The sequence below is a fragment of the Pelophylax lessonae genome (assembly GCF_965119305.1).
Source record: "Pelophylax lessonae genome assembly, chromosome: 3".
In the NCBI taxonomy this organism is placed as follows: domain Eukaryota; kingdom Metazoa; phylum Chordata; class Amphibia; order Anura; family Ranidae; genus Pelophylax; species Pelophylax lessonae.
Window position 1 is genome coordinate 253,318,800 of NC_138770.1, and position 12,649 is coordinate 253,331,448.

Below are 12,649 nucleotides of genomic sequence, written 5' to 3' on the forward strand. Positions count from 1 at the left end.
CTAAAAAAACAAAATCTTAACTGCTGCATACATCACTGAAGTTACCAATACATTCCAGACAACAAAATACTAGGGGTGCCAATCAAAACTGAAAGGCATCATTGTCAGTAATACAGCTATCAAGTTACAACTATAAATGTTAGTAATCATAAACTGCAGCAGAAAGAGTGCAACACAACATTTAGAAAAAGGACACAGGGTTGCGAAGTTCATACCTGTGCAATCTGTTTGTTACATCCCGCTCATGTTGCTCCTGCAAGATGGCAGCCGGAGGCCTGGGTCTTAAATAACTCCCACCCAGCTGGCGTGAGACGTAATCGGCCAGGTGTGAGCCCTCATATTATCACTGTACATGTAACATGCTGCACAGCGGTTCACCCTGATGGATTTCACATGAGTCCTGGTCAGAGTGTGCCGTGGGATCACAGACAGCAACGCCTACCACTGGAGGACACATATGCCCATTTAGTTGGGCCAACATTGTCAAACTCAGTGCTTGCCAGTGAGCAAGAGCTGAAAATCCAGGGCTGACAGGAATGGGGTAACACACAGTAGCCAGCTCAATTGCTGGAGGGTTGAAAGACTACCAGCAACTGGAGGGTAGCAGTGAATGTTGGTGCCGCTGGGGAAAACCATCCCACAGCAAGCACCCTGGGCATCCGTGCAGTCACAATGTAATTCCCATGTGTATTGACATGAATGGGTGTGGGAATTGTACCTAAACATATAAAAACACTGTATTCTTCTTCTTCTTCAAAAAGGGGGCCATTGAATAAAGACCAACACAAATAACATACAAATTTACCATCTGTATCCTGAAATTTAACATAAATAAATAAACAAATAAAAAGATCATGTACAAAATTATCACAGATCTCTACTGAGGTTTTTCAATGGCTGGTGTTACTACCTTGTTGTATTTTGTGGGACGAGGAGAGGGGAGAAAAGAACGGGGTGGAGAGAAAGGAGGGGAAAGTAGAGGGGAAAAAGAATGGGAGTAGACAGGGGAGGAGATAGGGGGAAGGAGAAAGGGATGGTTAGTCTTTCCAGCCATTGTAAAACCTCAGTAGAGATTTGTGCTAATTTACTTAGTCATACTATTCTCCTTAAATAAAATTTACGTAGGTCCTTTTATATCAGGATTTTGTACTTATATATAATCATTTGTTTTTTTATTTTTGTTACATTTCAGGATGCAGATGGTAAATTTGTAAATTCATAATGTTGGTCCTAATTCAGTGGCCTCCTTTTTTTTTTTTGTAGAATACAGTGCTTTTTATATGTTTGGGTACAATTCCCAGATCTATTCATGTAAATACACATGGGCATTACAATGTGCCCAGGGCGTTTGTTGTGGAATGGTTTTCCCAAATAGCGCCAAGATCCACTGCTACCTTGAAGTTGCTGGTAGTCTTTCCACCCTCCAGCAATTGAGCCGGCTACTGTGTATTCCCCACACTTGTCACCCCAGATTTGCAGCTCTCACTCACTGGCGATCACTGAGTTTGTCATCGTTGGCCCCACTGTATGGGCATATGTGTTCTCCAGTTGCAGGTGGTGCTCCCACAGCACATTAGCACTATTACCCAGGTGAATTCCATCAGGAGGAACCACCGTGTTACATGGCGCATGTGCAGTGTATATGGGCGTCCGCACCCATCCAATGATGTCACACGCCAGCCAGGTGGAAGGTATTTAGGAGTGATGCCTCCAGCAGCCATCTTGCAGGAGCCACGTGGGTGGGAAGTAACAAACATGTTGCACAGGTATGAACTTCACAACCCTGTGTCCTTGTATTGCACTCTTTCTGCTGCAGTTTCTGATTACTAACACCTATGTTTAGAGCTTGATGTCTGTATTACCGACACTGACGTCTTTCAGTTTGCATCGGTAAAAGCCATTTATCTGTGGAACCAGTCAGGCTAGCAGTCTGTGCAAGAAGCAAAGCTGGTGAGTGTTAGGAGCGTAAATATTAACAATAGTGTATTGGGTAGAGTTATTATCACAAACAAAAAAACAAACAAAAAGTGTCTCTCACAGCAATCAATACGCCCCATTTCTTTGTGCCATAAAAATGTGTGGGAATTTCCCATTTAAGCATTCAGGAGGTGCCTGTATGTGTAAGTTTATCTCCTGAGCGCAAAGGAAATTGCAGCCATGTTGAGCTGCTTCTTTTGAAAGTGACCTGAGCTTAGCAGGTCCTTAGTGATAATAGATAAAAATTTCACACTCATGATAGCTAATAAAGTATTGTTGTGGTCAGGGAATCAAAAGAGTGAATTATACCATTTAATGAAATACGGTTGAAGCGTGCCGAAACCGTGGTTCGGGCAGGCCTGTAAATAAAGAGGGCCCATCAAGATGGAATTATTGAAAAAAGGGGAGTGGAGGGAGGGGTACCCGAAAACGTCAGCCCAGTGAGGAGGGCGGCCTGATGTTAAATAGGCCGGCCCCTCCCACAACTGCAGGCACCGCCTGCCCATTTGTGGTCAGGGAATCAAAAGAGTGAATTATACCATTTAATGAAGTACAGTTGAAGCATGCCAAAACCGTGGTTCGGGCAGGCCTGTAAATAAAGAGGGTAAAATTATAAGCTTAACCAAAAAAACCTTTAATACACACATATCCCTAAAATGGAAAGAAGCAAAAACTGTAGTGCTATGTGGCCAGTTCTCTGAAAGCCTCCGGCTGGGGAATGTACCGGCTGTAAGCAGAGGACTTCCATCGGCCCATCCTTTTGATTATATGCATGGGTATGTTGTGACTAGACGCGGCCAAAACTGCCCCTATGCGAAAGGAATGACCTGAGAATCTGCGGGGTCGCAACCTATTTTGGACAGCAGGGTTCTCACGTACTGCATACATTTCGAGGTGGTGAGTGGCAACCCGTGGAGAAGGGGGACATCTGGACTATGACCTGTCAAGGATAGGAGAAGATGGTCCAGTAACTGGACTGGGCACCACTGATTGCCTGTAGGGTACAGGGGAACGTCAACCGGCGGCCCCACCTGGTTGGTTTTGGAGTGACGTAGTGTCAGGAGGAAGTGATCCCCCACTTTGATCAAATCTGCCACCCTCAGAAAGTTGGAGGCCCCGTTTAACCTCCCCGCCATCAACTCCCTGGGACGCAAGAATCCGTAGAAGGCCAGGTATATGGCGAACTTGATGACACTATTTGTTCCTGATTCAACATGTCAGATTAGGCCCTAAACCTAAAGCTGTTGATCGGTTGACGTCTCGTGGGCTTGCAGTCCTCCAAGCAAAGGATGCCTTTTAAGATGTTTTTTATTGGCCTGGAAGACATGAAAGCACTGTAACTGGGGTGTGTGTTGATCACGTGAAACTGCACCCCTGCGAGATAAAGCTTGACCGTGCTGTGGGCGAGCTTCAGATTTAAGTGGCAAAAAGAGGTGAATGCCACCATGGTGTCTAAGGAAAAAGGATCTGAGATGCTAAACTCCATGATGAATCTGGAGAAGATGGTCACAGCCCGATCGTACGAGCGCCTAGTGTTGACCGAGAGTGCTGATTGAGCTAGCGTGCTCCCATGGGTCATGAGTTCGGGCTAGTCCAGGATGAGATCTTGAAACCGAGGTGGCGTGTCGGGAATACTCACGGCTGTGGGGTGCAACTGGAAGAAGACCTGCAATTTGCAACGAGAAAGGGCGTCAGCTGCTGAGTTGTGGGAACCTGGCACGTGCTCGCAAATTAAGTGAAAATGTAGAGTGAAAATGGCCAGCCAAGTGAGTCTCCTAACTAGGCTCATGATGGTGAGAGATGAAAAATGGCCCTTGTTGATTATTTCGCAGGCCGCCATGTTGTCTGTGAAACATTTTACTGTCTGACCTCCCTACCGGTGCCCCCACACCCGGGCTGCTGCCACTATGGGATGAATTTCGAAAAGGGCTGAAGTGCGGTTAAAAGATGGTAGATTGGCAGTCTCGGGTGGCCAAAAATCTCGGAACCAGTTGAAACCCTGAATGAGCTGCAGCATCGGTCCATAAGACTGGGGAGCTGTCAGAAAAAGGCGGGATGAACATGTTCACCCCCTTCCAATGTGCCAGGAACTGCCTCCACATGTACAAGTCCGCCTTGGCCTGCCCGTCCAATGAGATAGTGCTCCCGTCATGTGGGAGGCCAGGGAGCAGACAGAGGAGCCTGGAGACAAAAGCCTTGAGGAATGATTCTCATTGCGTAGTTCAGGGAACCCAGAAGAGACAGGGGGTCTTTCCGAGATGCGGAACCTCTAATGTGGAACCCCTCGATCTCTGCCTTGATCCTCTGAACTTTGTCCGGGGGCAGGCTTGCCTGCATGGCAACCAAGTCTAGGCAAATGCCTAGGAAGGTAAGTTTGGTGGAGGGACCTATTGTTTTGTCCTCGGCTACCGGAACCCCTAGAGCCGAAAAGAGTGCCACCGTTTTTACCAAGCTAAGCGGGGTGGATGTGGGACTTTGCACTGTCAGGAAATCATCTAGGTAATGGATGATGACTGGACAGCAACCGATATTTATTAGGAGCCAGCACAGAGCCTCTGCAAACAAATCAAAAATCTTGGGGCTGCTTTTGGCCCCGAAGGTCAGGCGAATGGCGAAATAGTAAAACCCCTTCCATTTCGCACCATGCAGATGCCAAGGTGATGGATGTATGGGCAGCAACTTGAAAGCATTGGAAATGTCAGTTTTCCCGAGCCAAGCTGCTTTCCCAACTTTCAGGATAGCCTGAATGGCGTGATCCACTGTGGTGTACTGCAGCGAAAACTCTTCGGAGGGAATAAGTGAATTGAGGCTGGGCGTGGAGATGGTATGAGGAGCCGAGAGGTCTATGATCAATCGTTTTTTATTGTTATATTTTCCGGTGGCTACCCCCAATGGGTTAATTCGCCAGCAGGAAATAGGAGGGGTACAGAAAGGCCCTAACATGAAACCCTTGTCTACTTCTGCTTGCAACAGAGTGTCGATTACAGCTGGGTCAGCCGAGGCTGATTGTAGGTTTTTACACTCGATTGTACCTGACGACAGTGCCAACAGACCCGTGTAGAACCCTCTCATGAAGGATGAGACTAAAAACTCGACTAAGTCCGGAGAGGGATGGGATTTCAGTAAGAAGGCCAGGGAATCGACCTGTACCTTGGGGAAAAGGCCACTAGGGCACATGGACCTGGTGTGTGCCCGGAAGCAGGTGGAGCAGATATGCAACAACCTGCAGGCACTGAAACTGCAGCCCCCCACGTTGAAGTTGTTGCATACCTGCGCCTTGCCCAGGAACACTATCGGTCTCCCCAATTTGTCTTTGGCGGACCTCTGATCAGATCTGCTGGGGCCCGGGTGACCTCGCCAGCAACGGGAGAACTGGGCTCGACGGCACACAAGTTGGTGGAGTGGGAGTTTGACACGCAAATAGCGCATGCCGGTGGCACGAGCTCGGCAAAGTGGCGACAGAACAACTCGGTGTCCAGCTGACCCCAATCTACCCTGATGTTGAACTGGGCAAAGGTGGCCACCGCCTTGGCCGAGAACGAGCGGTGATAATCGTAAAAGGTGGTTTCTGCCATACTTATGCCCCAGGTCGACCAACTTGTGCAGATACAAGTCCAGTTCTTCTCTGCGATGAGGGAAGTTAAAGCAGACCACATCCCTGAACAGACCGAAGGCCAAGACAAACTCAGGAATGGACAGCTTCCTGTTCAGTCTGGGGTCTTTGGCCTTCAGAACCACCGACAGGTCCCCATAGTTGTAGGTCTTGCTCTCGACTATGTCTTGGGACGCAATTAACAGAGACATAAGATTCACGTCCTTCCCATCCAGAATGTCTTTCCTGATGTTGGGCGGGACCATGTGCGCTGGTGTAATAATGTGACAAATGGAGCCTGAAGGAGTTGGCATACCTACGAAGGTGCCCTGAGGGGCTGGCAAGCCAAAGACCTGAGAGGGCAGGGAACCTGGGGAAGCTGCGGAGGCCGGTGCTGGGGATTCTAATTTTTCCAACCTCTGATTTAGGCTACTAACGGATGCCAGAATGGACGCCATAGTGGCCTGAATTTCGGCTAAAGCGTCCTTGAACCTGTCCTGTGAGTCAGTCCCTGGTTGCGGGTCGACAGTATTGGATACCAAAATCCTGTACAACTACGCCTTCCTGGCTGTGGCCGGAAATGGTATCCCCCTCCGTCTCAACTCGGCGGCAATCTTGTGAATGGTCCATGTCCTCATGGAACTGGGACTTGACGGAACCCGGCTACCTTCGGAAAACCGGAGTGGGTGGCCTGGCTTGCGTGCTAGGCAGGGAGAAGTTGTCTCCTTGGTCTGATGTGTGAGACATGCTGAGATGACATAGAAGGAAAAGGGGGATGAAAAACTCATACGACAGGGCATTAACTGGTTGCCGACCGCCGCACGACTATATACTGCAGCGGTCAGCCCCGGCCAGGCAGAGTGACGTACCGATACGTCACTTGCCTGTCACTTCCTTGTGAGCCAATAGCGGGCGAGCGTGCACCCGCGGAGGCGCGCGCCCGCCGTGGCTTGTTCACAGGGAAGTTAGTGCGTGTGACCGGCGGACCCGATGTCCGCCGGTCACTCGCTGATCGTCGGTACAGAGGGAGAAAGTCAGGCAGCTAATGTAAACAAGCCGCCTGTCATTCTCCCCTGTGTAGAAACAGTGTTCAGACGGTTCTACTATGTAGGACCGCTGATCACTGTTCCTACACTAGTAGCCACAGCCAATCACAGTAGAAAGCACGTCCCTAGGGACACACTTAACCCCTCCCTCCCCAATAAAGTTAACCCCTTCCCTGCCAGTGTCATTTTGCAGTAACAGTGCATATGTATAGCACTGATTACTGCAGTAATGTCACTGGTAACCCCAAAAGTGTCAAAAATGTCAGTTAAGGGTCCGATCTGTCCGCCGCAATGTCGCAGTACCGCAAAAAAAATCGCAGATCGCCGCCATTACGCGTTAAAAGAAACCACCACAAATGACAGAAATCTTTCCCTTAGTTAGTAAACGCAATAACTTTTGCGCAAACCAATCAAAATACGATTTTTGCGATTTTTTTTACCAAACATATGTAGCAGAAAACAAATTGGCCAAAAATGTTAAAAAATTTTGATTTTTACATTTCTTTTGGGGGAATTTCATATAAAAAAATGTGAAAAATATTGTTATTTTTGCAAAATTTACGCTCTTTTTTTGTTTATAGCGCAAAAAGTAAAAATCGCACAGGTGATCAAATACCACCAAGAGAAAGCTCTGTTTGTGGGAAAAAAAGGACGTCAAATTTGTTTAGGTACAGCATCGCACGACCACGCAATTGTCCGTTAAAATCACGCAGTAAAAAATTGCAAAAAACCCCATGGTCAGAATGGGGGTAAAATCTTCCGGGGCTTAAGTGGTTAACTGGCGCCTTTTTTTTTTTTTACTCGGGAGACAATTTGGAGAAACGGGGGGCGTGAGGCCCTGCTAAACCCTGGTGGCTGGTAGAGGCGCTATCTATGATTTGGACCTAAGCTGTGCCATGAAGGATGGCGGGGTGTGGGCCTCTGGGAAGGTGAAGCCCTGACTACCCTGACCAAAACAGCGAGATGCTAGCTATGATTTGGGCCAATGGGCGAAAATACCTCCGTGTGATGATGGGTGTTGGTCTCACGATAACTAAGAAGTGACCTGCCTAAGCTCCTGACTCCCCTGCCCCTGACCCCCGCCCCTGCCCCCCCCCCTGCGCCAGTTAACGAAGAGGGGGTACTCTTGGTAATGTAACAGCATACCTTGATGACTCTTGATCGGTCTTAAGCTTAGCTGTCAGTTAAACCCATGTGGGCTAATTCTTGGGGCCTATACAGGCCGACACTTACTTCTGTATACTGTGAATGCCTAATGTACCTCTAGCCATCAAATACTACATTCTTAGCTGTAAGGTAAACCCATGTGGACTAATTTTTGGGGCCTATACTGGCCGACACTTACTTCTGTATCCTGTGAATGCCTAATGTACCTTCAGACACAGAATACTACGTTCTTAGCTGTCAGATAAATGCATGGGGGCTAATTTTTGGGGCCTATACAGGCCGACACTTACTTCTGTATCCTGTGTGAATGCCTAATGTACCTCCATCCATCAAATACTACGTTCTTAGCTGTCAGTTAAATCCATGTGGGCTATTTTTTTGGGCCTATACAGGCTGACACTTACTTCTGTATACTGTGAATGCCTAATTTACATCCAGCCATCAAATACACTACGTTCTTAGCTGTCAGTTAAACCCATGTGGGCTAATTTTTGGGGCCTATACAGGCCAACACTTACTTCTGTATCCTGTGAATGCCTAATGTACCTTCAGCCACAGAATACTACATTCTTTGCTGTCAGTTAAACCCATGTGAGCTAATTTTTGGGGCCTATACTGGCTGGCACTTAATTCTTTATCCTGTGAATGCCTAATGTATCTCCAGCCATCAAGTCCTACGTTCTTAGCTGTCAGGTAAACCCATGTGGGCTAATTTTTTGGGGCCTATACAGGCCAACACTTACTTCTGTATCCTGTGTGAATGCCTAATGTACCTCCATCCATCAAATACTATGTTCTTAGCTGTCAGTTAAATCCATGTGGGCTATTTTTTTGGGCCTATACAGGCTGACACTTACTTCTGTATACTGTGAATGCCTAATTTACATCCAGCCATCAAATACACTACGTTCTTAGCTGTCAGTTAAACCCATGTGGGCTAATTTTTGGGGCCTATACAGGCCGACACTTACTTCTGTATCCTGTGAATGCCTAATGTACCTTCAGCCACAGAATACTACGTTCTTAGCTGTCAGGTAAACGCATGTGGGATAATTTTGGGGCCTTTTATGGCCAACACTTACTTCTGTATCATGTGAATGCCTAATTTACCTTCAGCCACAGAATACTACATTCTTTGCTGTCAGTTAAACCCATGTGAGCTAATTTTTGGGGCCTATACTGGCTGACACTTACTTCTTTATTCTGTGAATGCCTAATGTATCTCCAGCCATCAAGTACTACGTTCTTAGCTGTCAGGTAAACCCATGTGGGCTAATTTTTTGGGGTCTATACAGGCCGACACTTACTTCTGTATCCTGTGTGAATGCCTAATGTACCTCCACCCATCAAATACTACGTTCTTAGCTGTCAGTTAAATCTATGTGGGCTAATTTTTTGGGCCTATACAGGCTGACACTTCTGTATACTGTGAATGCCTAATTTACATCCAGCCATCAAATACACTACGTTCTTAGCTGTCAGTTAAACCCATGTGGGCTAATTTTTGGGGCCTATACAGGCCAACACTTACTTCTGTATCCTGTGAATGCCTAATGTACCTTCAGCCACAGAATACTACATTCTTTGCTGTCAGTTAAACCCATGTGAGCTAATTTTTGGGGCCTATACTGGCTGGCACTTAATTCTTTATCCTGTGAATGCCTAATGTATCTCCAGCCATCAAGTCCTACGTTCTTAGCTGTCAGGTAAACCCATGTGGGCTAATTTTTTGGGGCCTATACAGGCCAACACTTACTTCTGTATCCTGTGTGAATGCCTAATGTACCTCCATCCATCAAATACTATGTTCTTAGCTGTCAGTTAAATCCATGTGGGCTATTTTTTTGGGCCTATACAGGCTGACACTTACTTCTGTATACTGTGAATGCCTAATTTACATCCAGCCATCAAATACACTACGTTCTTAGCTGTCAGTTAAACCCATGTGGGCTAATTTTTGGGGCCTATACAGGCCGACACTTACTTCTGTATCCTGTGAATGCCTAATGTACCTTCAGCCACAGAATACTACGTTCTTAGCTGTCAGGTAAACGCATGTGGGATAATTTTTGGGGCCTTTTATGGCCAACACTTACTTCTGTATCATGTGAATGCCTAATTTACCTTCAGCCACAGAATACTACATTCTTTGCTGTCAGTTAAACCCATGTGAGCTAATTTTTGGGGCCTATACTGGCTGACACTTACTTCTTTATTCTGTGAATGCCTAATGTATCTCCAGCCATCAAGTACTACGTTCTTAGCTGTCAGGTAAACCCATGTGGGCTAATTTTTTGGGGTCTATACAGGCCGACACTTACTTCTGTATCCTGTGTGAATGCCTAATGTACCTCCACCCATCAAATACTACGTTCTTAGCTGTCAGTTAAATCTACGTGGGCTAATTTTTTGGGCCTATACAGGCTGACACTTCTGTATACTGTGAATGCCTAATTTACATCCAGCCATCAAATACACTACGTTCTTAGCTGTCAGTTAAACCCATGTGGGCTAATTTTTGGGGCCTATACTGGCCAACACTTACTTCTGAATCCTTTGAATGCCTAATGTACCTTCAGCCACAGAATACTATGTTCTAAGCTGTCAGGTAAACGCATGTGGGCTAATTTTTGGGGCCTGGAATGGCCGACACTTACTTCTTTATCCTGTGAATGCCTAATTTTTCAGACTGGAAATGAAAAACAATGGGTCTGTAAAGGTTCCGCCAAATTGTGGAATGGATGCGGACCCATTTTACAGATGTGTGAATGAACCCTATATGTATTAGACATGTATTTACCGGCTGCTGTCAGTTCTGGCTATTTTATGAAAAAAAAAAAATTTTGCTGTAAAAAAAAAAAAAAAGAAATTTAGGGCAACTTTTTCAATTGCAATACTTCTGTTATGACATTGTCTATGTGCTGGGGCTATTTGTGCACAGCTAGTACATCTTTTGTGGCTGCAAATATGACCTAAAGGTTTTTAAAGTTCACCTCCCATTAAAGTCAATGGGGCCCACCGCAAACTTGCGGTTCGTGAACTTTTGAGAAAATTTGCGGCTGACGTTCACGAACCGCCCCGACGGTGTTCGTCCATCACTAATCAGGTACTTGTATGAAATGTATCCTGTTTTCTTTGTGTTGTTCCTTTGTGGGAAATCTCTTGTTCCTGCCAGCCCCTCTGCTCTCCTATTAAAAACTGACCACACTAGGCACAGGAGCACATAGTGGTCACTTCTCTAGCTATGCTGGGAGCTATGCTGTGTGCTCTCCTCCAATGATCAGACTTGTCCTGACCCCCCCCCACACACACACACACACACACACACACAGTCTTTCACAGGGAAGATCAGTGTAGTGCTGTTTCTCTTCCCCCAGCTGTTATGCAGCTGAAAACAGAAGAAAAGTGATCCCTTATAAAAAAAGGAAAAAAGGGTATTTATCATTTTTTTTATATCTATACACAAATGTTTTGCCTTTTATTTATATTTTAAACTGGATTGGTTGTTTTACAAGGTGAGAGTTTACAATCAGCTTAACCCACTCCATCTCATTCTCATTGGTGTCGCCCTGTGTCAACCAGGTCATTTTTAGTTATTGCAAACTCCTCCATTTTCATCTATATGTGATCCATTCTGGATTTATTAGTTACCGATAAAATCCCTGTTTGTCCACAGTTTTCTGTATTGAGTTTCCTTCTGAGGTGTACCCCGTACATGTTTACATTTTGGCACTAGTCAAATATTTAATTTTGTATAAATGAAGAAAGTAAAGGTAATTTGATTTTTTTTCTTAAAGCTGTCATTTTAACAAGTTTTTCTCTCATACACAGCATAGGCATAAGTATGAGGCTATCACATGGAGCCCTTTCCAGGGGTATAAATTAAGCATCTACATTCCTGACTACATATTGCATTTCTTGGGGCCCTGAGTGCAAGAACAGGAAAAAACTCCCAAAATGATGGAATTTTGCAAAGAAGATCTTCCAGATGTAGCCAGGTGTCGGCTAAATTGCCTTTGTCACTAGGGGAGGTGGCACTCTATAACATTAGCCACTGTGAGGCTGTTCTCTCCAGTGCTCATATTAGATCTTACAGTGTCATATCCTGAATGCAGAATGAGGACCTACAAAAGAGTAAATGATCTTTGGACATGTAGTCCAAAGAGCCAAAAATTCACTGAGGACAGATCATCGTGGATTACAAGTTCTAGCCAGCTGGAGGGAGAAAACAGAATGCTGGGAGAGGGAATAAATAGCCTGTGTTGGGGAGGAGTCGGCCTCTTGGGACCACGGCCTTCAGCTGGGAGCAGTGACCAGAGGAATGCAAGCCCGCACTGCGGCCAAGGGAGCAAGGGAGAGCCTCTGGTGGGTATGTGCGGATGCATCCATTATTGGCAGATTTGAGTCTGTCCAGTGACAAAAAGGATCACTCTTATCACCCTTATCACAGATCTGGCTGAATCAAAGTGATGCAGGGAGTGCGGTCGAGAACCTTTTCCCTGATCACAGAATCTTCAGGATCCTGCTTCAGAGTCCCCCCGCTATTCTTTTGAGCCTGGTATCATCTGGATTAGTAAGTGGGCAACGGCCCACAGTCTTTACACCCCAAGAGACACTGCATAGGATCTGCGGTGTGGTCATCCTTGCCAGACCACTTTACACTCCAAGCAATCTAGTCCTAGGATCCTTTTTTCTGGCTTCTACATCTGGAGGCACCGTCTGTGTATCTGTGGCTTGACTCCCCTGCTCTCCCCAACTCCAACTGGGAAGAGTTGCACTCCCAAGAGGAAGAAGGATTTTTCTTTTATACTATCTATCCATTGGAACAGTCAAATGGACATAGAGAGATATTTAGTGGTTATTTGAA